Below are 24,347 nucleotides of genomic sequence, written 5' to 3'. Positions count from 1 at the left end.
GTAATTATATGTTGCAGCCTGGCTGGCTGTAAAGCCATGTCTAAATTCTTTTGGACTGAGGCTTGCAATTTGTTATCAAGAGCAAGCTAGTTGGAGCTAATCCACCTGCTACTGTTCCTGATCTACCTGCTGAAGCTTGGCTGGCCATTGGCCATGTCTAGTGTTTTGGACTGGAGCTTTCTTTGAAAGCTTGGCTGGCTAGTGAGCCATGTCTAATTCCTGGACTGAAGCTTTAGACTAAGAATGCAAGATTCCTAGAATTCATATTAAAAATTTTGGAATCCTTATTTTTTCTTTTAAATTTTCGAAAAATATAAATAAAAATCCAAAAAAAAAAATTAGAAAATCATAAAAATCAAAAATATTTTCTGTTTCTTGTTTGAGTCTTGAGTCACATTATAAGTTTGGTGTCACTTGCATATGCATCTTGCATTTTTCGAAAATTTCATGCATTCATAGTGTTCTTCATGATCTTCAAGTTGTTCTTGGTAAGTCTTCTTGTTTGATCTTGATGATTTTTTGTTTTGTGTCTTTTCATGTTTATCATATGCATTCTTGAATTCTTAGTGTCTAAGCATTAAAGAATTCTAAGTTTGGTGTCTTGCATGTTTTCTTTGCATTAAAGATTTTTCAAAATTGTGTCTTGATGTTCATCGTGACATTCAAAGTGTTCTTGGTGTTCATCTTGACATTCATAGCATTCTTGCATGCATTCATTGTTTTGATCTAAAAATTTCATGCATTGCATATTTTTCATGTTTTTCATAAAAATTTCAAAAATCAAAAAAATATCTTTCCCTTTTTTCTCACATCAAATTCGAAAATTTGGATTGACTTTTTCAAAAATTTTTAAAATCAAGTTGTTGCCAATGAGTCAAATCAAATTTTCAATTTGAAAATCTTATCTTTTTCAAAATCTTTTTCAAAAATCAAATCTTTTTCAAAATTCTTAGTTATTTTCGAAAATTCCAAAAATATTTTTCAAAAATCTTTTTCTTATTTTTATAAGCAAATTTTCGAAAATAACTAATCAATTAATGTTTTGATTCAAAAATTTGAAGTTTGTTACTTGCTTGTTAAGAAAGATTCAAACTTTAAGTTCTAGAATCATATCTTGTGATTTCTTATGAATCAAGTCATTAATTGTGATTTTAAAAATCAAATCTTTTTCAAAACTAACTTCAATCATATCTTTTCAAAAATATCTTCTTATCTTATCTTTTTCAAAAATATCTTTTCAAAATATCTTCTCTAACCTCCTAACTTCTTATCTTTTCAAAATTTGTTTTAACTAACTAACTAACTTTTTGTTTGTTTCTTAACTTTTTCAAAACCACCTAACTAACTCTCTCTCTCTAATTTTCGAAAATATCTTCCCCCTTTTTCAAATTTTCTTTTTTATTAACTAATTATTTTTATTTTTAAATTTAAAAAAAAAATTTTCGAAAATTTCTAACATTTTTCAAAAACCATTTTCGAAAATCACTAACTCTTTTTCAAAATAATTTTCGAAAATTATCCCTCCCCCATCTCATTCTATTTATTCATTCATCTCATTTCAACTCTCTTCCATCCTCACAGTTGTGTTTCTTCCATTATATTACATTCTTTGTCTCCCCCTTTTCTTCCACTCACAAAGGGATCCCTATACTGTGGTATAAAGGATCTCTATTATTATTATCATTTTTCTGTCCATTCTTCCTTGTCATATGAGCAGGAGCAAGGATAAGAACATTCTTGTGGAAGCAGATCCAGAACCTGAAAGGACTCTGAAGAGAAAATTAAGAGAAGCTAAAATACAACAATCCAGAGAAAACCTTTCAGAAATCTTTGAACAGGAAGAGGAGATGGCAGCCGAAAATAATAATAATATAAGGAAGATGCTTGGTGACTTTACTGCACCTAATTCCAATTTACATGGAAGAAGCATCTCCATTCCTGCCATTGGAGCAAACAACTTTGAGCTGAAACCTCAATTAGTTTCTCTGATGCAGCAGAACTGCAAGTTTCATGGACTTCCATCTGAAGATCCTTTTCAGTTCTTAACTGAATTCTTGCAGATATGTGATACTGTTAAGACTAATGGAATAGATCCTGAAGTCTACAGGCTCATGCTTTTCCCTTTTGCTGTAAGAGACAGAGCTAGATTATGGTTGGATTCTCAACCCAAAGACAGCCTGAACTCTTGGGATAAGCTGGTCACTGCTTTCTTAGCCAAGTACTTTCCTCCTCAAAAGCTGAGCAAGCTTAGAGCTGATGTTCAAACCTTCAGACAGAAAGAAGGTGAATCCCTCTATGAAGCTTGGGAAAGATACAAACAGTTGACCAAAAAGTGTCCTTCTGACATGCTTTCAGAATGGACCATCCTGGATATATTCTATGATGGTTTATCTGAGCTATCAAAGATGTCATTGGATACCTCTGCAGGTGGATCCATTCACCTAAAGAAAACGCCTGCAGAAGCTCAAGAACTCATTGACATGGTTGCTAATAACCAGTTCATGTACACTTCTGAAAGGAATCCTGTGAATAATGGGACGCCTATGAAGAAGGGAGTTCTTGAGATTGATACTCTGAATGCCATTTTGGCTCAGAACAAAATATTGACTCAGCAAGTCAATATGATTTCTCAGAGTCTGCATGGAATGCAAGCTGCATCCAACAGTACTCAAGAGGCATCTTCTGAAGAAGAAGCCTATGATCCTGAGAACCCTGCAATAGCAGAGGTAAATTACTTAGGTGAACCTTATGGAAACACCTATAACTCAACATGGAGAAATCATCCAAATTTCTCATGGAAGGATCAAAAGCCTCAACAAGGCTTTAATAATGGTGGAAGAAACAGGTTTAGCAATAGCAAGCCTTTTCCATCATCAACTCAGCAACAGACAGAGAACTCTGAACAAAATGCTTCTAATTTAGCAAATCTAGTCTCTGATCTATCTAAGGCCACTGTAAGTTTCATGAATGAAACAAGATCTTCCATTAGAAATCTGGAAGCACAAGTGGGCCAGCTGAGTAAAAGGATCACTGAAATCCCTCCTAGTACTCTCCCAAGCAATACAGAAGAGAATCCAAAAGGAGAGTGCAAGGCCATTGACATAAGCGCCATGGCCGAACCTGTGAGGAGAGGAGAGGACGTGAATCCCAAGGAGGAAGACCTCCTGGGACGTCCAGTGATCAATAAGGAGCTTCCCTCTGAGGAACCAAAGGACTCTAAGGCTCATCTAGAGACCATAGAGATTCCATTAAACCTCCTTATACCCTTCATGAGCTCTGATGAGTATTCCTCTTCAGAAGAGAATGAGGATGTCACTGAAGAGCAAACTGCCAAGTTTCTTGGTGCAATCATGAAGCTGAATGCCAAATTATTTGGCATTGATACTTGGGAAGTTGAACCTCCCTTGTTTATCAATGAACTAAGTGATCTGGATCAACTGACATTGCCTCAGAAGAGACAGGATCCTGGAAAGTTCATAATACCTTGTACCATAGGCACCATGATCTTTAAGGCTCTGTGTGACCTTGGTTCAGGAATAAACCTCATGCCCCTCTCTGTAATAGAGAAACTGGGAATCTATGGGGTGCAAGCTGCTAAAATCTCACTAGAGATGGCAGACAGCTCAAGAAGACAGGCTTATGGACAAGTAGAAGATGTATTAGTAAAGGTTGAGGGCCTTTACATACCTACTGATTTCATAGTCCTGGATACTGGAAAGGAAGAGGATGAATCCATCATCCTAGGAAGACCTTTCCTGGCCACAGCAAGAGCTGTGATTGATGTTGACAGAGGTGAAATAGTCCTTCAATGGAATGAGAACTCCCTTGTATTCAAAACTCAAGGATCTCCCTCTGCAACCATGGAGAGGAAGCAGGAAAAGCTTCTCTCCAAGCAGAGTCAACCAGAGCCCCCACAGTCAAACTCTAAGTTTGGTGTTGGGAGGCCACAACCAAACTCTAAGTTTGGTGTTGAACTCCCATATCCAAACTCTAAGTTTGGTGTTGGAGAGTTTCAACAAAGCTCTGCACATCTGTGAGGCTCCATGAGAGCCCACTGTCAAGCTATTGACATTAAAGAAGCGCTTGTTGGGAGGCAACCCAATGTTTATCTAATTCTTATTTTTATGTTTTCTTAGGTTAATGATCATGTGGAGTCACAAAATAAATATAAAAATTGAAAACGGAATCAAAAACAGCAGAAGAAAAATCACGCCCTGGAGGAGCATCTGTCTGGCGTTCAAACGCCAGAACAGAGCATAGTTCTGGCGCTGAACGCCCAGAATGGGAGCATCATGGCGCTGAACGCCCAGAACAAGCATGGTTCTGGCGTTCAACGCCAGAAATGGCAGCAAAGGGGCGTTGAACGCCCAAAATGGGCACCAACCTGGCGCTGAACACCCAGAGTTGTGTGCAAGGGCATTTTACATACCTAAATTGGTGCAGGGATGTAAATGCCTTGACACCTCAGGATCTGTGGACCCCACAGGATCATCTCAGGATCTGTGGACCCCACAGGATCCCCACCTACCTCATCATCTCTCTTTCCATTCATGATCATCCCTTCTTTTTTTTTTCCATTTACCACTCACATCCATACACCCACTACCTTCAAAAAAATCAACATCTCTCTCCCACCCAATCCCACCCATATGGCCGAATACACCCTCCCATCCATCTCCTCCATATCTTCTTCTTATTCTTCTATTCTTTCTTCTTTTGCTCGAGGGCGAGCAACATTCTAAGTTTGGTGTGGTAAAAGCATAGCTTTTTTGTTTTTTCCATAACCATTGATGGCACCTAAGGCCAGAGAAACCTCTAGAAAGAGGAAAGGGAAGACAAAAGCTTCCATCAAGGGTCTATAGCTTAGTGGTAGAACATTTGACTGCAAATCAAGAGATCCCTGAGATACCACAGGGGATACTTTTTCTTCCACACAATTATTGGAAGCAACTAAGGGTGGAACATCAAGAGCACTCCATCATCCTTCATGAAATCAGAGAAGATCTAAAAGCAATGAAGGAGGAGCAGCCAAGGCAAGGAAGAGACATAGAAGAGCTCAAGGACATCCCTAAGGTGGACTCATTCCTTGTTCTTACTTTCTCTGTTTTTCGATTTCTATGTTATGTGCTTATCTATGTTTGTGCCTTCATTACATGATCATTAGTAGTTAGTAACTTTGTCTTAAAGTTAGGAATGTCCTATGAATCCATCACCTCTCTTAAATAAAAACTGTTTTAATTCAAAAGAACAAGAAGTACATGAGTTTCGAATTTATCCTTGAACTTAGTTTAATTATATTGATGTGGTGACAATGCTTCTTATTTTCTGAATGTATGCTTGAATAGTGCATATGTCTTTTGAAGTTGTTGTTTAAGAATATTAAATATGTTGGCTCTTGAAAGAATGATGACTAGGAGACATGTTATTTGATAATCTGAAAAATCATAAAAATGATTCTTGAAGCAAGAAAAAGCAGCAAAGAACAAAGCTTGCAGAAAAAAGAAAAAAAATTTAGGCGAGAAAAAAAATAGAAAGAAAAAGAAAAAGCAAGCAGAAAAAGCCAATAACCCTTAAAACCAAAAGGCAAGGGCAAATAAAAAGGATCTCAAGGCTTTGAGCATCAGTGGATAGGAGGGCCTAAAGGAATAAAATCCTGGTCTAAGCGGCTAAACCAAGCTGTCCCTAACCATGTGCTTGTGGCGTGTAGGTGTCAAGTGAAAACTTGAGACTGAGCGGTTAAAGTCAAGGTCCAAAGCAAAAAAAAAAAAAAAGAGTGTGCTTAAGAACCCTGGACACCTCTAATTGGGGACTTTAGCAAAGCTGAGTCACAATCTGAAAAGGTTCACCCAATTATGTGTCTGTGGCATTTATGTATCCGGTGGTAATACTGGAAAACAAAGTGCTTAGGGCCACGGCCAAGACTCATAAAGAAGCTGTGTTCAAGAATCATCATACTGAACTAGGAGAGTCAATAACACTATTCGAAATCTGAAGTCCCTAAAGATGCCAATCATTCTAAACTTCAATGGATAAAGTGAGATGCCAAAACTATTCAAGAGGCAAAAAGCTATAAGTCCCGCTCATATGATTGAAGCTATGTTTCATTGATAGTTTGGAATTTATAGTATATTCTCTTCTTTTTATCCTATTTGATTTTCAGTTGCTTGGGGACAAGCAACAATTTAAGTTTGGTGTTGTGATGAGCGGATAATTTATACGCTTTTTGACATTGTTTTTAGTATGTTTTTAGTAGGATCTAGTTACTTTTAGGGATGTTTTCATTAGTTTTTATGTTAAATTCACATTTCTGGACTTTACTATGAGTTTGTGTGTTTTTCTGTGATTTCAGGTATTTTCTGGCTGAAATTGAGGGACTTGAGCAAAAATCAGATTCAGAGGTTGAAAAAGGACTGCTGATGCTGTTGGATTCTGACCTCCCTGCACTCAAAGTGGATTTTCTGGAGCTACAGAACTCGAAATGGCGCGCTTCCAATTGAGTTGGAAAGTTGACATCCAGGGCTTTCCAGAAATATATAATAGTCCATACTTTGGCCAAGAATTGACGATGTAAACTGGCGTTCAACGCCAGCCTTCTGCCCAAATCTGGCGTCCAGCGCCAGAAAAGGATCCAAAACCAGAGTTGAACGCCCAAACTGGCACAGAACTTGGCGTTCAACTCCACAAATGGCCTCTGCACGTGCTACACTCAAGCTCAGCCCAAACACACACCAAGTGGGCCCTGGAAGTGGATTTATGCATCAATTACTTACTCATGTAAACCCTAGTGACTAGTTTATTATAAATAGGACCTCTTACTATTGTATTAGGCATCCTGGATTGTATTTTGATCCTGTGATCTCGTTTAGGGGACTGGCCATCTCGGCCATGCCTGGACCTTCACTTATGTATTTTCATACGGTAGAGTTTCTACACTCCATAGATTAAGGTGTGGAGCTCTGCTGTTCCTCAAAGATTAATGCAAAGTACTATTGTTTTCTATTCAATTCTTCTTATTTCGCTTCTAAGATATCCATTCGCACCCAAGAACGTGATGAAGGTGATGATTATGTGTGACGCTCATCATCCTTCTCCCTTATGAACGCGTGCCTGACAAACACTTCTGTTCTACATGAATTAAGCTAGAACGAATATCTCTTAGATCTCCTAACCAGAATCTTCGTGGCGTAAGCTAGAATGATGGCGGCATTCAAGAGAATCCGAAAGGTCTAAACCTTGTCTGTGGTATTCCGAGTAGGATTCAATGATTGAATGACTGTGACGAGCTCCTAACTCGCGATTGCAGGGCGTTAGTGACAGACGCAAAAGGATAGTAAATCCTATTCCAGCATGATCGAGAACCGACAGATGAATAGCCGTGCCGTGACAGGGTGCGTGAGCATATTATTCACTGAGAGGATAAGATGAAGCCATTGACAAGGGTGATGCCTCCAGACGATTAGCCGTGCCGTGACAGGGCATTGGATCATTTTCCCGTGAGATGACCGAAAGTAGCCATTGACAGTGGTGATGTATCACATAAAGCCAGCCATGGAAAGGAGTAAGACTGATTGGATGAAGATAGCAGGAAAGCAGAGGTTCAGAGGAACGAAAAGCATCTCCATTCGCTTATCTGAAATTCCTACCAATGATTTACATAAGTACCTCTATCCCTATTCTTTTATTTATTATTCGAAAACTCCATAATTATTTTATATCCGCCTGACTGAGATTTACAAGGTGACCATAGCTTGCTTCATACCAACAATCTCCGTGGGATTCGACCCTTACTCACGTAAGGTATTACTTGGACGACCCAGTGCACTTGCTGGTTAGTTGTATCGAATTTGTGACAATTATGAATTAAGATCAGAGCACCAAGCTTTGGAGCCATTACCAGGATTTGTTCGAGCCTGGAGATCACAATTTCGTGCATGATGAGCGGATATTTTATACGCTTTTTGGGGATAATTTCATATAGTTTTGAGTATGTTTTAGTTAGTTTTTAGTCTATTTCTAGTAGTTTTTAGGAAAAATTCATATTTCTGGACTTTACTATGAGTTGTGTGTTTTTCTGTAATTTCAGGTATTTTTCTGGCTGAAATTGAAGGAGCTGAGCAAAAATCTGATTCAGGCTGAAAAAGGACTGTTGATGCTGTTGGATTCTGACCTCCCTGCACTCAAAGTGGATTTTCTGGAGCTACAGAACTCGAAATGGCATGCTTCCAATTGCGTTGGAAAGTAGACATCCAGGGCTTTCCAGAAATATATAATAGTCCATACTTTGCACAAGGATAGACGATGTAAACTGGCGTTCAACGCCAGTTCTCTGCCCAATTCTGGCGTCCAGCGCCAGAAAAGGATCAAAAACTGGAGTTGAACGCCCAAACTGGCACAAAAACTGGCGTTCAACTCCACAAATGGCCTCTGCACGTGGATTGCTTAAATTCTCAGCCCCAGCACACACCAAGTGGGCCCCAGCACACCAAGTGGGCCCCAGAAGTGGATCTCTGCATCATCCATCATAGTCCACTCATATTTTGTAACCCTAGGCTACTAGTTTAGTATTTAAACAACTTTTAGAGACTTATTTTGTATCTCATGACATTTCAGATCTAAACTTTGTATTCTCTGACGGCATGAGTCTCTAAACCCCATTGTTGGGGGTGAGGAGCTCTGCTGTGTCTCGATGAATTAATGCAAGTATTTCTGTTTTCTATTCAAACACGCTTGTTCCTATCTAAGATGTTCATTCGCGCTTAACTGTGATGAAGGTGATGATCAGTGACATTCATCACCTTCCTCAAACCATGAACGTGTGCCTGACAACCACCTCCGTTCTATATCCGATTGAATGAATATCTCTGAGATCTCTTAATCAGAATCTCCGTGGTATAAGCTAGAACTGATGGCGGCATTCATGAGAATCCGGAAAGTCTAAACCTTGTCTGTGGTATTCCGAGTAGGATTCAAGGATTGAATGACTGTGACGAGCTTCAAACTCCTGAAGGCTGGGCGTTAGTGACAGATGCAAAAGGATAGTAAATCCTATTCCAACTGGATCGAGAACCAACCGGTGATTAGCCGTGCTGTGACAGAGCGCGTGAGCGTAGTTTTCACTGGAAGGATGGAAGGTAGCCATTGACAACAGTGATCCACCAACACACAGCTTGCCATAGGAAGACGTGCGTGCGTGAATCAGAAGACAGAGGAAAGCAGAGATTCAGAAGACAAAGCATCTCCAAAACTCCAACATATTCTCCATTACTACACAACAAGTAACTTTTAATTTATGCTCTACTGGTTATTCATAATTCAACTGATAAACATAATTGACTTCCTGACTAAGATTTACAAGATAACCATAGATTGCTTCAAACCAACAATCTCCGTGGGATTCGACCCTTACTCACGTAAGGTATTACTTGGACGACCCAGTGCACTTGCTGGTTAGTGGTACGAGTTGTGAAAAGTGTGATTCACAATTTGTGCTACCAGTGCACCAGCTACCACTTAGTTAACCTCTAATCATGGAGGAAAGTCAAGTGGATGAACCAACTTGATTCCACAAGTCCTAGCCAACTCCCAAGGGAAAGACTAGCGTTAGTGGTATCCAAATCAATTAGCAACTTCTAATTATCAATCAACAAAGGAATTAGATAACTCAAGCGTCACTAATTACTCTACCAAAGCCAAGAGGAGGAAAATCTATTCTAACACCTTCTCAAGTATTTTATCAAACACTTGGAAGGAAAAAGAATAAAGCATAGTAAATCAATCAACAAGAATAAAATCTAACAACAATTGAATGTAAGAAATCAACAACAACAATTAAAGAAAACAAGATCTAAATGAATTACCTCAAATTGCATTGAAGGAAAAATAGAATAAGAAAGAGTGCATCAACAACAATGTAAGCAATTACAAGGATGAAATAAAAAATTAGAGAGAGGAAGAGTAGAGGAACAAGAATTTGTAAAGGAAAAGTAAATCAAAGCATGAATTAAACCTAGATCTAAGGAATTCTATTCTAGATCTAAAACCTAATCCTAATCCTAGAGAGAAGAGAGAATCTCTATTCTCTCTAGAAACTAACTCTAACTACTTCTAGAGCTTAAACTATGACTAATGATCAAAGTATGTTAATTCCCCTTCAATCCTTAGCTTAAATAGCATCAGAAATGAGTTGGATTGGGCCCACAAGGCTTCTAAAATCGCTGGCCATGAGTTGCATTAAGTGAATTGTGTGCACCCATCGGCACGGACGCATACCATGCGTGTGCGCACACTTATCCGCGATGCAACTATGACAAATCTTATATCATTTCGAAGCCCTGAATGTTTGCTTTCCAATGCAACTAGAACCGCATCATTTGGACCTCTATAACTCAAGTTATGGTCGATTGAGTGCAAAGAGGTCGGCTTGACAGCTTTTGCGATTCCTTCATTTCTTCATGAGTTCTCCATTTTTACATGCTTTTCCTTTTATTCCCTTGATCCTATCTTTGCCTCCTAAATCTGAAATCACTTAACAAACATATCAAGGCATCTAATGGAATCAAGGTGAATTAGATTTAGCTATTTTAAGACCTAAAAACATGTTTTCACCCTTAAGCACAATTAAAGGAGAAGTTATAAAACCATGTTATTTCATTGGATAAATGTGGGTAAAAGGTTATAAAATCCCCTAAATCAAGCACAAGATAAACCCTACAAATGGGGTTTATCAACCTCCCCACACTTAAACCAAGCATGTTCTCATGCTTAAACCAAGAGAAAGCAAATAGTATCAACATTTATTCAATGAAATCTAATCTAAAGCAACCTAAACTATATGCAACTATCTACATGAATGCAATTAAATGCAAAATGATTCTACCTACTTGGTTAAAAATAAATCAATCTCCAAGACATACATGCACAAGTAGGGCTACGGTCCCATGACGACTCATGAATCCTACCAATTTAAATATCAAAATGAAGTTCAAGTAGACTTGCAAGAAGAACGCTCATGAAAGCCGGGAATCAAGGAATTGAGCATCGAACCCTCACCGGAAGTGTTTGCACTCTAGTCGCTCAAGTGTGTAGGGTCGATTCTCTCAATTCTCCCCTAATCATGCTTTCTAAGATTTGTTTTTCTTCTAACAATCAACATATATTTCATGCATGCATACAAGTATCATGAGGTCTTTTCTTTAGGTTGTAATGGGGCTAGGGTCAAGGTAAGGATGCATATTTGGTCAAGTGAGCTTGAAATTTGAATCTTTGATAAGCTTAAACTTCCCACCTAACCTATGACATCCTATACAATTTCAAAGCTAACCTAACTACCTATTTTTCTCATTTTTTCACATACTCATATATTCCTTTTCATTTCACAATACTTATGCATTGACCCTTATTGAGCTTTGCTTTGGGACATTTTGTCCCCTTTTATTTCTTTCTTTTACTTTGTTTCTTTCTTTTTCTATTTTTTTTCTTTTCTTTTCCATATTGCTTTTTTTCTTTTCCTTTTTCTTTTTCTCATTTTTCTTTCTATATACAAGATCATCAATGCATAAGGTTTTACATTCATTACACATGAGCATGTACCCAATTCCCAATATTTACAACAAAAATATAAAACTACCCTTTTATTCATCCAATGTCCCAAGATTTTCCACACTTAAATGACACACACACACACACACTAGCCTAAGCTAATCAAAGATCCAAATTAAGGACTTTTATTATTTTCCGCTTTAAGGCTTGTAATGTGCTAAAATTATGAACAAAGTGGGTTAATTAAGCATAGGCTCAAATTGGCTAACAATGGAAGATAAAAGGTAAGGCCATTTGGGTAAGTGAGCTAAATGAAATAATGGCCTCAATCATATAAATGCATGAATACACAGAATAATAGACATAAAGAATCAAACAAATCAAAGATTACAATCATAGAAAGAGAACAATTGCACACAAGAAGGAAAATACGTGGTTATAAGATGTAACCACACCATTAGGCTCAAATCTCACAAGCTTGTGTTCTTAGCTCAAAAACCATGTTCCAAAATAAATTCTTTCAAGCAAGTTCACAAAAAGTTTTCAAATTGGTAGGTTGCCCTAAAAACAATTTCTTGGAAAAGAAATCATCACCCTAACCAAGTAGTCCTAATAGGAAAGAAGTGGTAAAAATATGTACAAATTCTAACTAACATGCAACCTATCATGCAATGCAACAACTATCTAACGAAGAAAATAAAAAATTGGTGTTGAAAAGGAAATTGTTACCCATGGAGATCGGTTGAACGACCTCTCCACACTTGAAGATTGCACCGTCCTCGGTGCATGCAAAGAAGAGCAAGGTGGATGGGTTGCTACAATTGATGAGCTTCTTCGAAAGGTTGTGCGAATGACTTGTTCGTTGCCCCATTTCGAAGCTTTTTATTTTCCTCCTTTCTTGGTGGCCAACCTAAAGGAAGAGAAAAAGAAAGAAAATTAAGTCTATAACAAAGATATCAAAGCAAAGAGAACATAGACGGGGGCTAATGCCAAATAAGGGTAAGGTTCTCACTACATGGTAGCTACAACATGTGAGTGAGAAAACAATATAGGCAAAGGGAATATGAACTAACACTTGATGCAAGAGTAAAATCAAAGCATGAAGAACATATTGAGCATCAAGTTCAAATAAGAAAAAGTGGGTCATGAAAGACATAAAAGATGAAGCATTGATTTAAAAGTTTTCATCACCCATCAATATCAAACAAGTCACGAAGCACCAAAATAATGTAAGAAATTCTCAACAATTGAGTAAGAGAATTCAACACCATTATTAAAATAAAAAACTAAAAAAATAAAGTAAAAACAGGCTATAAAAAATGAAAATGCAAAGAAGGAAAGTATGCGAATGCGATAAACAAAAGAAAATGGAAGATGAGGAAAAAAAACTCTTTTTTTTTTACCGGCGCGGACGCGTCATGCATGCATGCGCGTCAATGCGCAGATTGACCGTACGCGTGGGCTAGGCTGGGGGCATAGTGTCAGCCCAAGATTGGCCCAACTCTTTGGAACATGTACCAGGAGGGCAGGTGGCGCTATCGGCGCATGCGCACACAGCGTGCGGCGCGCGCATTGTGCATTTTGCTTTATGGACGCGTACGCGCCAGGTACGCGTACGCGCGAGTTGGTTTGCGCCTTAGGCCCAATTTTCGCACAGTACATGCCTAACTCTCACGTTTTTGGCTGGGGTAGAATTTTTGCATCCGCGTGTACACGCCATGTACACGTGCGCGCGGATGGTCGAAAATGCTTGATGTGCGCGTACGCGCCAGGTGCGCGCACGCGCGGGTTGGTGCTCTGTTTTTCAAAAATTTTCCAAGTTCTTGCACCAAACCAAGCCTTCCAATCCTCTAAACAGCTACCAAAACACCCTAAAAACCTTATTTAACATATTATACTACCAAATATACTCAACAAACTAAACAAAACCTGAAATCAAACCTATTCTACGAATATTTACAAAAGAGAAAAATGAAAAGAGTTTACCATGGTGGGGTGTCTCCCACCTAGCACTTTTGTTTATTGTCCTTAAGTTGGACTTATGGGGAGCTCCTCTCAAGGTGGCTTGTGCGTAAACTCATCTTGGAACATCCACCAATGCTTGAATCTCCAATAAGCATCATTATTCAAAATTAATAACTCCAAGCTTGGGTGGAGTTCCTCACAAACCATGGGCTCCCAACGGTGATCCTCATGTATTCTCGGATCCCATATCTTGTTTCCACACCCGTCCTTGAATTGGTCATCATTATTCTATCCGGATGGCATAACCTTAGAATTCTCAAAGAAGCTTCCAAACAACTTCCTAGACCCATGCAATTTGGTTCTCCACCAATCACTACTATACAACTTTGGGCATGCAACCATCATGAACTTTGAGTGATGTTTGCAACCACTACACAACTCTCTTCTACTTTTAATCCTGTGCTAAACTTTAAGTTTGGTGTTTTCTTGTTGATTCCCCTTTGATTTTCGAAAATTTTGGTTTGGTTTTCTAAAAATTTTAAGTTTGGTGTTCTTCCTTCATGTTCTTGTGTTCTTGTGAGTCTTCAAAGTGTTCTTGAGTTTTCTTGTGTCTTGATCTTAAAATTTTTAAGTTTGGTGTTCCTTGGTGTTTTCCCTCCAAAATTTTCAAAAACAAGGAGCATTAGATCTAAAAATTTTAAATCTTGTACTATCTTATTATTTTTCTCTCTCCTCACTAAATTCAAAAATATCTTTTCAAAATATCTTTTCTAACTTCCTATCTTTTCAAAATTTGTTTCAACTAACTAACCAACTTTTTGTTTGTTTCTTAACTTTTTCAAAACTACCTAACTAACTCGCTCTCTCTCAAAATTTTCGAAAATATCTCCCCTCTTTTTCAAAAATTTCTGTTTTTTTTTAACTAATTATTTTTAATTTTTTTTACGAAAAAAAAAAATTTTTCAAAATTCAAATTCTTTTTAGTTATTTTATTTTATTTAAGTATTTACTTCTTATAAAATAAAATAAATAAAAAGATAAATCAGTCCAAGTTATATCCATATATCCATCATGGACATAAGTGGAGATGGACAGTCCAGGAGGACTTTGGGGTCATATTCTAACCCCTCTACTGCTTCGTATGGGAGTAGCATATGCATACCCTCCATTGGAGTTAGTAGCTTTGAGTTGAATCCTCAGCTCATTATCATGGTGCAGCAAAGTTGCCAGTATTCCAGTCTTCCACAGGAAGAACCTACAGAGTTTCTGGCACAATTTTTACAAATTGCTGACACAGTACATGATAAGGAAATAGATCAGGATGTCTACAGACTATTACTGTTTCCATTTGCTGTAAAAGATCAAGCTAAGAGGTGGTTAAATAACCAACCTAAGGCCAGCATAAGAACATGGAAACAGCTGACAGAAAAATTCCTGAATCAATATTTCCCTCCAAAAAGGATGACACAGCTAAGGCTGGACATCCAAGGCTTTAAACAAGGAGATAATGAATCTCTTTATGATGCCTGGGAGAGATACAGAGAGATGCTACGAAAATGCCCCTCTGAAATGTTTTCAGAGTGGGTTCAGTTAGACATCTTCTACTATGGGCTTGCAGAAGGAGCTCAGATGTCTTTAGATTACTCAGCTGGTGGGTCTATCCATATGAGAAAGACAATCGAAGAGGCTCAAGAGCTCATTGATACAGTTGCCAGGAATCAGCATCTGTATCTAAGCAGCAACCCTTCCATGAATGAAGAGGTTAAAACAGTAACTGCTGAATTCAGTACTGTAAAACAAGCTGCTGAATTCAATCAGCAATTAGATTTTCTAACAAAGCAGCTAGCTGAATTCAAAGACAGGTTACAGGAGACAAGGATAGCTAATATACATATGGAAGAACAGTTTAAGCAAACAAAGCAGCAGCTATCAAAGCAAATAGCAGAAGAATGCCGAGCAGTTCAATTAAGAAGTGGGAAAACATTAAATACCCCACCTCAAGGCATCAAAAATTCAAGAAATGAGCAACCCACCATAGATTCCCCTGAGGACAGTAAGAGCCCAGGGAAAAATAATTCTGGCACTAAAACGCCAGAAAAGGGGTGGAAGGCTGGCGCTGAACGCCCAGACCATGCCCAAAACTGGCGTTCAGCGCCAGAAACAAGGCAGGATTGGCGTTCAACGCCAGAAATGGGCAAGAATCTGGCGTTGAACGCCCAACAGGAGCACGGTTCTGGCGTTCAGGCACCAGGAACAGACAGTGAGCTGGCGTCTAACGTCACTCCAGCTTCTGACTCTGGCATTCAATTGCCAGTGAGGGATCAGACACACATAAGTGCTGATAACAACCCCTCTAAAAAGGCTTCTTTAACCACTAAGGTTGAGGAATATAAAGCCAAGATACCTTATCCTCAAAAACTCCGGAAAGAGGAGCAGGATAAGCAATTTGCTCGCTTTGCAGATTATCTAAGGACTCTTGAAATAAAGATTCCTTTTGCAGAGGCACTTGAGCAAATACCTTCTTATGCCAAGTTCATGAAAGAGATCTTGAGTCATAAAAAGGAGTGGAGAGAAACAGAAAGAGTTCTCCTCACTGAAGAATGCAGTGCAGTCATTCTGAAAAGCTTTCCTGAAAAGCTTAAAGACCCTGGGAGTTTTCTGATACCATGCATATTAGAAGGTGATTGCACCAAGACAGCTCTATGCGATCTTGGGGCGAGCATCAACCTGATACCTGCATCCACTATCAGGAAGCTTGGCTTAACTGAAGAAGTTAAACCAACCCGGATATGTCTCCAACTTGCTGATGGTTCCACTAAATACCCATCAGGCGTGATTGAGGACATGATTGTCAGAGTTGGGCCATTCGCCTTTCCCACTGACTTTGTTGTGCTGGAAATGGAGGAGCACAAGAGTGCTACTCTCATTCTAGGAAGACCCTTCCTAGCAACTGGACGATCCCTCATTGACGTCCAGCAGGGGGAAATAACCCTGAGAGTCAACGATGACGAGTTCAAGTTGAACGCTGTCAAAGCCATGCAGCATCCAGACACATCAACAGACTGCATGAAAGTTGACCTTATTGACTCTTTGGTAGAAGAGATCAACATGGCTGAAAGTCTCGAATCAGAGTTGGAAAACATCTTTAATGATGTTCAGCCTGATTTGGAGGATTCAGGGGACATGAAAGAGCCTCTGAACTTTCTTCTGAAAGAGGAAAAACCTCCTAAACCAGAGCTCAAGCCACTGCCACCATCCTTGAAATATGCATTTCTAGGAGAAGGTGACACTTTTCCAGTGATCATAAGCTCTGCTTTAAATTCACAGGAAGAGGACGCACTTATTCAAGTGCTAAGGACACACAAGACAGCTCTTGGGTGGTCCATAGGTGACCTTAAGGGCATAAGCCCAGCTAGATGCATGCACAAAATCCTATTGGAGGATAATGCCAAACCAGTGGTTCAACCACAGAGGCGGCTAAATCCAGCCATGAAGGAAGTGGTGCAGAAAGAGGTCACCAAATTACTAGAGGCTGGGATTATTTATCCCATTTCTGATAGCCCCTGGGTGAGCCCTGTTCAAGTCGTCCCAAAAAAGGGAGGCATGACAGTGATTCATAATGAAAAGAATGAACTGGTTCCTACAAGAACAGTTACAGGGTGGCGCATGTGTATTGACTACAGAAGGCTCAATACAGCCACCAGAAAGGATCATTTTCCTTTACCATTCATAGACCAGATGCTAGAGAGACTAGCAGGTCATGATTATTACTGCTTTTTGGATGGCTACTCAGGCTATAACCAGATTGCAGTAGATCCCCAGGATCAAGAGAAAACAGCATTCACATGTCCATCTGGAGTGTTTGCTTATAGAAGGATGCCATTTGGGCTATGTAATGCGCCTGCAACCTTCCAGAGATGCATGCTCTCTATTTTCTCTGACATGGTGGAAAAATTTCTGGAAGTCTTTATGGATGACTTCTCAGTATATGGAGACTCATTCAGCTCCTGTCTTGATCACCTGAAACTTGTTCTGAAAAGATGCCAAGAAACCAACCTAGTTTTAAACTGGGAAAAGTGTCACTTCATGGTGACTGAAGGAATTGTTCTTGGGCATAAAATCTCAAACAAGGGAATAGAGGTGGATCAAGCAAAAATAGAGGTAATTGAAAAATTACCACCACCTGCCAATGTTAAGGCAATCAGAAGCTTTCTGGGGCATGCAGGATTCTATAGGAGGTTTATAAAGGATTTTTCAAAAATCGCAAAACCTCTAAGCAATCTGCTAGCTGCTGACACGCCATTTGTGTTTGACACAGCATGCCTACAGGCGTTTGAAACGCTGAAAGCTAAGCTGGTCACAGCACCAGTCTTTTCTGCACCAGACTGGACATTGCCATTTGAGTTAATGTGTGATGCCAGTGATCATGCCATTGGTGCAGTACTGGGACAGAGGCATGACAAGCTTCTGCATGTCATTTATTATGCCAGTCGCATTTTAAATGATGCCCAAAAAAATTACACAACCACAGAAAAGGAATTACTTGCAGTGGTTTACGCCATTGACAAGTTCAGATCCTACTTAGTAGGATCAAAGGTGATTGTGTACACTGACCATGCTGCTCTTAAGTATCTACTCACAAAGCAGGATTCAAAACCCAGGCTCATCAGATGGGTATTGCTTCTGCAAGAGTTTGATATAGAAATAAGAGACAGAAAAGGGACAGAGAACCAAGTAGCTGATCATCTGTCCCGGATAGAGCCAGTGGAAGGGACGTCCCTCCCCTTCCTTGAGATCTCTGAGACATTCCCTGATGAGCATCTATTTGCCATTCAGGAAGCACCATGGTTTGCCGATATTGCAAACTATAAAGCTGCAAGGTTCATACCCAAGGAGTACAATAGAATACAAAAAAAGAAACTAATTACTGATGCAAAGTACTACTTGTGGGATGAGCCCTATCTCTTTAAGAGATGTGCAGACAGAATTATCCGTAGGTGTGTCCCCAGAGAGGAAGCACAGAGAATCTTATGGCATTGCCATGGATCTCAATATGGAGGTCATTTCGGAGGTGAGCGAACAGCCACCAAGGTCCTCCAATGTGGCTTCTATTGGCCCACACTCTATAAAGATTCCCGAGAGTTTGCACGTAATTGTGACAGTTGCCAAAGAGCTGGTAATCTGCCCCATGGTTACGCCATGCCTCAACAAGGAATCTTGGAAATAGAGTTGTTTGATGTATGGGGAATTGACTTCATGGGACCTTTCCCACCATCATACTCAAACACTTATATTCTGGTGGCAGTTGACTATGTATCAAAATGGGTTGAAGCTATTGCCACACCCACCAATGATACTAAAACAGTGCTGAAGTTCCTCCAGAAACATATCTTTAGCAGGTTTGGTGTCCCTAGAGTGTTAATCAGTGATGGGGGCACTCACTTCTGCAATAAACAGCTTTACTCTGCCATGGTTCGGTATGGAATTCGCCACAAGGTGGCCACTCCATATCATCCACAAACCAATGGGCAGGCTGAAGTCTCTAACAAAGAATTAAAGAGAATCCTGGAACGGACAGTAAATACCCGTAGAAAGGATTGGGCAAGGAGCTTGGATGATGCTCTGTGGGCTTATAGAACAGCATTCAAGACCCCTATAGGGACCTCTCCATACCAACTCGTGTATGGTAAGGCATGCCACTTGCCCGTGGAACTGGAACATAAGGCCTACTGGGCAACCAGATTCCTAAACTTAGATGCCAAATTAGCAGGAGAAAAACGATTGCTCCAGCTAAATGAGCTAGAGGAATTCAGATTCACAGCTTTCGAAAATGCCAAGCTTTATAAAGAAAAATAAAAAAAATGGCATGACAGAAAGCTGTCATCTAGAATCTTTGAACCAGGACAGAAGGTCCTGTTGTTTAACTCTAGACTCAGGCTATTCCCCGGGAAACTGAAATCCCGGTGGAGGGGACCATACGTGATTACAAGTGTGTCACCATATGGTTATGTGGAGCTTCAAGATATTGATTCTGATAAGAAGTTCATTGTCAATGGATAGAGAATCAAGCATTATCTTGAAGGCAACACTGAGCAAGAATGCTCAAGGCTGAAGCTAGATTGAAAGCTCAGCAAAGTCCAGCTAAAGACAATAAAGAAGCGCTTGCTGGGAGGCAACCCAGCCATGGGGCAACAATCCTCTAAGCATTTTTGCCCTATTTTTATTTTTATTTGTTTATATAAAGTTCACTGACACTAAGGTACAAAGTCATTTGTATAAGTTTATAGGGTTACAGAAGGAATCAGCACACAAAACAGAGTAAAAGAGCTCAATGGCAAGAAAACGCCAGTAAAGGGGCATTTTGGGCGTTCAGCGCCCAAAATGGGCATCCACTGGGCGCTGAACGCCAGTAATGGCAGCATTTGGGCGTTCAACACCAGAAATGGCCACCCACTGGGCGTTGAACGCCAGTAATGGCAGCAACTGGGCGCTGAACGCCCAGGAGATCAGCATTTGGGCGCTGAACGCCCAAAACAGGCAGTGTTTGGGCGTTCAAACGCCAGGAGGACAGGAAGGAGCCAAATCCAAGCAATCCCACACGTATTTCCATTTTAATTTCAAATTTTATGCATCAATGCATGATGTTTACATGAACATATCAAGAACCCTGATTTCTAAAAACCTTAATTTCTAAAAATCCATCTTTCCAAATTCAACCCAACTCTTTTCAAAATCTTTTCTGAAAAATCTATCTTTTTCAAAATCTATCTTTTTCACTCAAAAATCTTTTCAACTAATCCATATCTTCTCCAATATCTTTTTCATATTATCTTTTTCAAAATCTAGAATTATCTTTTTCAAAAAAAAAAAAAATCTATCCTATCTTTTCAAAATTAAACTATATCTTCTATCTTATCTTTTTATCTTATCTCCTCCAATTTTTCGAAAATTCACCCCTCCCCCCCTTTAAATTGGATTCGCCCCCCCCCCCCTCCTTCATCAACAAGTGCTACTCAATCTCCTTCTATCCCTCTCCTTTCTTTTCTTTTGCTTGAGGACAAGCAAACCTTTAAGTTTGGTGTGTTTTTCCGAAATCACTAAGATCATGGCTCCCAAAGGGAAACAATACACTCCTAGAGACAAGAAAGAGAGCGTTCCAAAACCACTTTGGAATCAAGGGAAGTTCTTATCTAAAGAACATTCAGACCATTATCTTAAAGTAATGGGTCTGAGATCAGTGATCCCGGAAGTTAGATTCGATCTGAAAGAAGATGAATATCCGGAGATCCAGGAGCAAATTCGAATCAGGAACTGGGAAGTCCTAGCTAATCCTGAAACGAAAGTAGGAAGGAACATGGTCCAGGAGTTCTATGCTAATATGTGGCAGACTGACAAGCAAAGACTATCTGGAACAGTCTGCTACGAATTTCGGACCATGGTCAGGGGAAAAATTGTTCATACCACCCCTGACAAGATCAGAGAGATACTAAAGCTACCTCAGCTAAAGGATGATCCAGACTCCTTCAACAGGAGGATGATGAGAGCAGACATTGGCCTGGATAAAATTGGGGAGGACATCTGTATTCCTGGAGCCAGGTGGACCACCAACACAAAGGGCGTCCCAAATCAACTCAAGAGGGAGGATCTCAAACCAGTTGCCAGAGGATGGCTGGACTTCATTGGGCGTTCTCTGTTGCCCACCAGCAACCGTTCTGAAGTCACAGTTAAAAGAGCAGTGATGATTCATTGCATCATGATGGGAAAGGAAGTGGAGGTTCATCAGCTGATTTCAACAGAGCTCTATAAGATTGCTAACAAAAATTCAAGAGAGGCCAGGTTGGCTTATCCAAGCGTGATTTCTCTGCTCTGCAAGGACGCTGGAGTCAAGATGGGAATAACTAAATATATCCTAATTGAAAAGTCAATCACCAAAGCATCAATGGAGAGACAACAAGCACAGGAGGATCATATCAAGAAGAGAGCACAGGAATTCCTCCCAGAGATTCCTCAAGCAGAATATTGGGAACATCTTGAGACGTCTGTCACCAAGATACAGGAAGCTATGGAGCAAATAATAAAACAACAGAAGGAACACAGTCAAATGCTGACCCATATGCTTAAAGAACAAGAGGAGCAGGGACGTGACTTAAGGGAACTGAAGCGCCAAAAGTCTTCTGTGATACCAAGTCTCCCAAGGATCAGAGGAACTCCCATACCTCCAAAATAAAGGTTGTTAATTTCCAATTTCTGCCGTAACGCTGTGACAGTGTCCTTATAAAAGTACCTTAGAAGTCATATAGTAGTAATTAGTATCTATTTTGATTTTATCTCCAATTAAGCTATAGTTTATTTTTCTCATCATCATTAAACATGAATAAAATAGTAGATCTTTTGAATAAGAAGCAATAAAATTTCGAGTTTAAATAAAACAAATTCTAATTGGTTAAATGTGGTGGCAATGCTTTCTGTCTTCTGAATGAATGCTTGAACAGTGCATATGTCTTTTGAATTTGTTATTTAAGACTGTTAAATATGTTGGCTCTTGAAAGAATAATGCACATGAAACATGTTATTGATAATCTGAAAAATCATAAAAATGATTCTTGAAGCAAGAAAAAGCAGCAAAGAAAAAAGCTTGCAGAAAAAAAAAAAAAAAAGAAGAGAGCAAGCAGAAAAAGCCAATAACCCTTAAAACCAAAAGGCAAGGGCAATTAAAAAGGATCCCAAGGCTTTGAGCATCAGTGGATAGGAGGGCCTAAAGGACTAAAATCCTGGTCTAAGCGGCTAAACCAAGCTGTCCCTAACCATGTGCTTGTGGCGTGAAGGTGTCAAGTGAAAACTTGAGACCGAGCGGTTAAAGTCAAGGTCCAAAGCAAAAAGAAGAGTGTGCTTAAGAACTCTGGACACCTCTAATTGGGGACTTTAGCAAAGCTGAGTCACAATCTGAAAAGGTTCACCCAGTTATGTGTCTGTGGCATTTATGTATCCGGTAGTAATACTGGAAAACAAAGTGCTTAGGGCCACGGCCAAGACTCATAAAGAAGCTGTGTTCAAGAATCATCACACTGAACTAAGAGAATCAATAACACTATCTGAATTCTGAGTTCCTATAGATGCCAATCACTCTGAGCTTCAATGGATAAAGTGAGATGCCAAAACTGTTCAGAAGCAAAAAGCTACTAGTCCCGCTCATCTAATTAGAATCTGAGCTTCATTCAAAAACTCTGAGATATTATTGCTTCTCAACCTATTAGTCTTCTATTTTATTTGTCTAGTTGCTTGAGGACAAGCAACAGTTTAAGTTTGGTGTTGTGATGAGCGGATATTTTATACGCTTTTTGGGGATAATTTCATATAGTTTTGAGTATGTTTTAGTTAGTTTTTAGTCTATTTCTAGTAGTTTTTAGGAAAAATTCATATTTCTGGACTTTACTATGAGTTGTGTGTTTTTCTGTAATTTCAGGTATTTTTCTGGCTGAAATTGGAGGAGCTGAGCAAAAATCTGATTCAGGCTGAAAAAGGACTATTGATGCTGTTGGATTCTGACCTCCCTGCACTCAAAGTGGATTTTCTGGAGCTACAGAACTCGAAATGGCATGCTTCCAATTGCGTTGGAAAGTAGACATCCAGGGCTTTCCAGCAATATATAATAGTCCATACTTTGCACAAGGATAGACGACGTAAACTGGCGTTCAACGCCAGTTCTCTGTCCAATTCTGGCGTCCAGCGCCAGAAAAGGATCAAAAACTGGAGTTGAACGCCCAAACTGGCACAAAAACTGGCGTTCAACTCCACAAATGGCCTCTGCACGTGGATTGCTTAAAGTCTCAGCCCCAGCACACACCAAGTGGGCCCCAGCACACCAAGTGGGCCCCAGAAGTGGATCTCTGCATCATCCATCATAGTCCACTCATATTTTGTAACCCTAGGCTACTAGTTTAGTATTTAAACAACTTTTAGAGACTTATTTTGTATCTCATGACATTTCAGATCTAAACTTTGTATTCTCTGACGGCATGAGTCTCTAAACCCCATTGTTGGGGGTGAGGAGCTCTGCTGTGTCTCGATGAATTAATGCAAGTATTTCTGTTTTCTATTCAAACACGCTTGTTCCTATCTAAGATGTTCATTCGCGCTTAACTGTGATGAAGGTGATGATCAGTGACATTCATCACCTTCCTCAAACCATAAACGTGTGCCTGACAACCACCTCCGTTCTATATCCGATTGAATGAATATCTCTGAGATCTCTTAATCAGAATCTCCGTGGTATAAGCTAGAACTGATGGCGGCATTCATGAGAATCCGGAAAGTCTAAACCTTGTCTGTGGTATTCCGAGTAGGATTCAAGGATTGAATGACTGTGACGAGCTTCAAACTCCTGAAGGCTGGGCGTTAGTGACAGATGCAAAAGGATAGTAAATCCTATTCCAACCGGATCGAGAACCAACCGGTGATTAGCCGTGCTGTGACAGAGCGCGTGAGCGTAGTTTTCACTGGAAGGATGGAAGGTAGCCATTGACAACGGTGATCCACCAACACACAGCTTGCCATAGGAAGACGTGCGTGCGTGAATCAGAAGACAGAGGAAAGCAGAGATTCAGAAGACAAAGCATCTCCAAAACTCCAACATATTCTCCATTACTACACAACAAGTAACTTTTAATTTATGCTCTACTGGTTATTCATAATTCAACTGATAAACATAATTGACTTCCTGACTAAGATTTACAAGATAACCATAGATTGCTTCAAACCAACAATCTCCGTGGGATTCGACCCTTACTCACGTAAGGTATTACTTGGACGACCCAGTGTACTTGCTGGTTAGTGGTACGAGTTGT

General features: G+C 39.7%; 1 non-coding gene across 1 annotated transcript; it reads right to left on the bottom strand.

The window, feature by feature from the left end:
- Nucleotides 1-2,243: 2,243 nt before the first annotated feature.
- On the bottom strand, nt 2,244-2,351 carry LOC148553996 (small nucleolar RNA R71). Its single transcript, XR_015893240.1, has one exon. It is a non-coding gene; the product is annotated as a small nucleolar RNA R71 (small nucleolar RNA).
- Nucleotides 2,352-24,347: the final 21,996 nt, after the last annotated feature.

This window comes from Arachis ipaensis, chromosome B7, assembly GCF_059453495.1.
Source record: "Arachis ipaensis isolate K30076 ecotype BB chromosome B7, ASM5945349v1, whole genome shotgun sequence".
Taxonomy (NCBI): Eukaryota; Viridiplantae; Streptophyta; class Magnoliopsida; order Fabales; family Fabaceae; genus Arachis; species Arachis ipaensis.
Note: the sequence above shows the minus strand (reverse complement) of the source record. Positions and strands in the feature narration are given on the sequence as shown.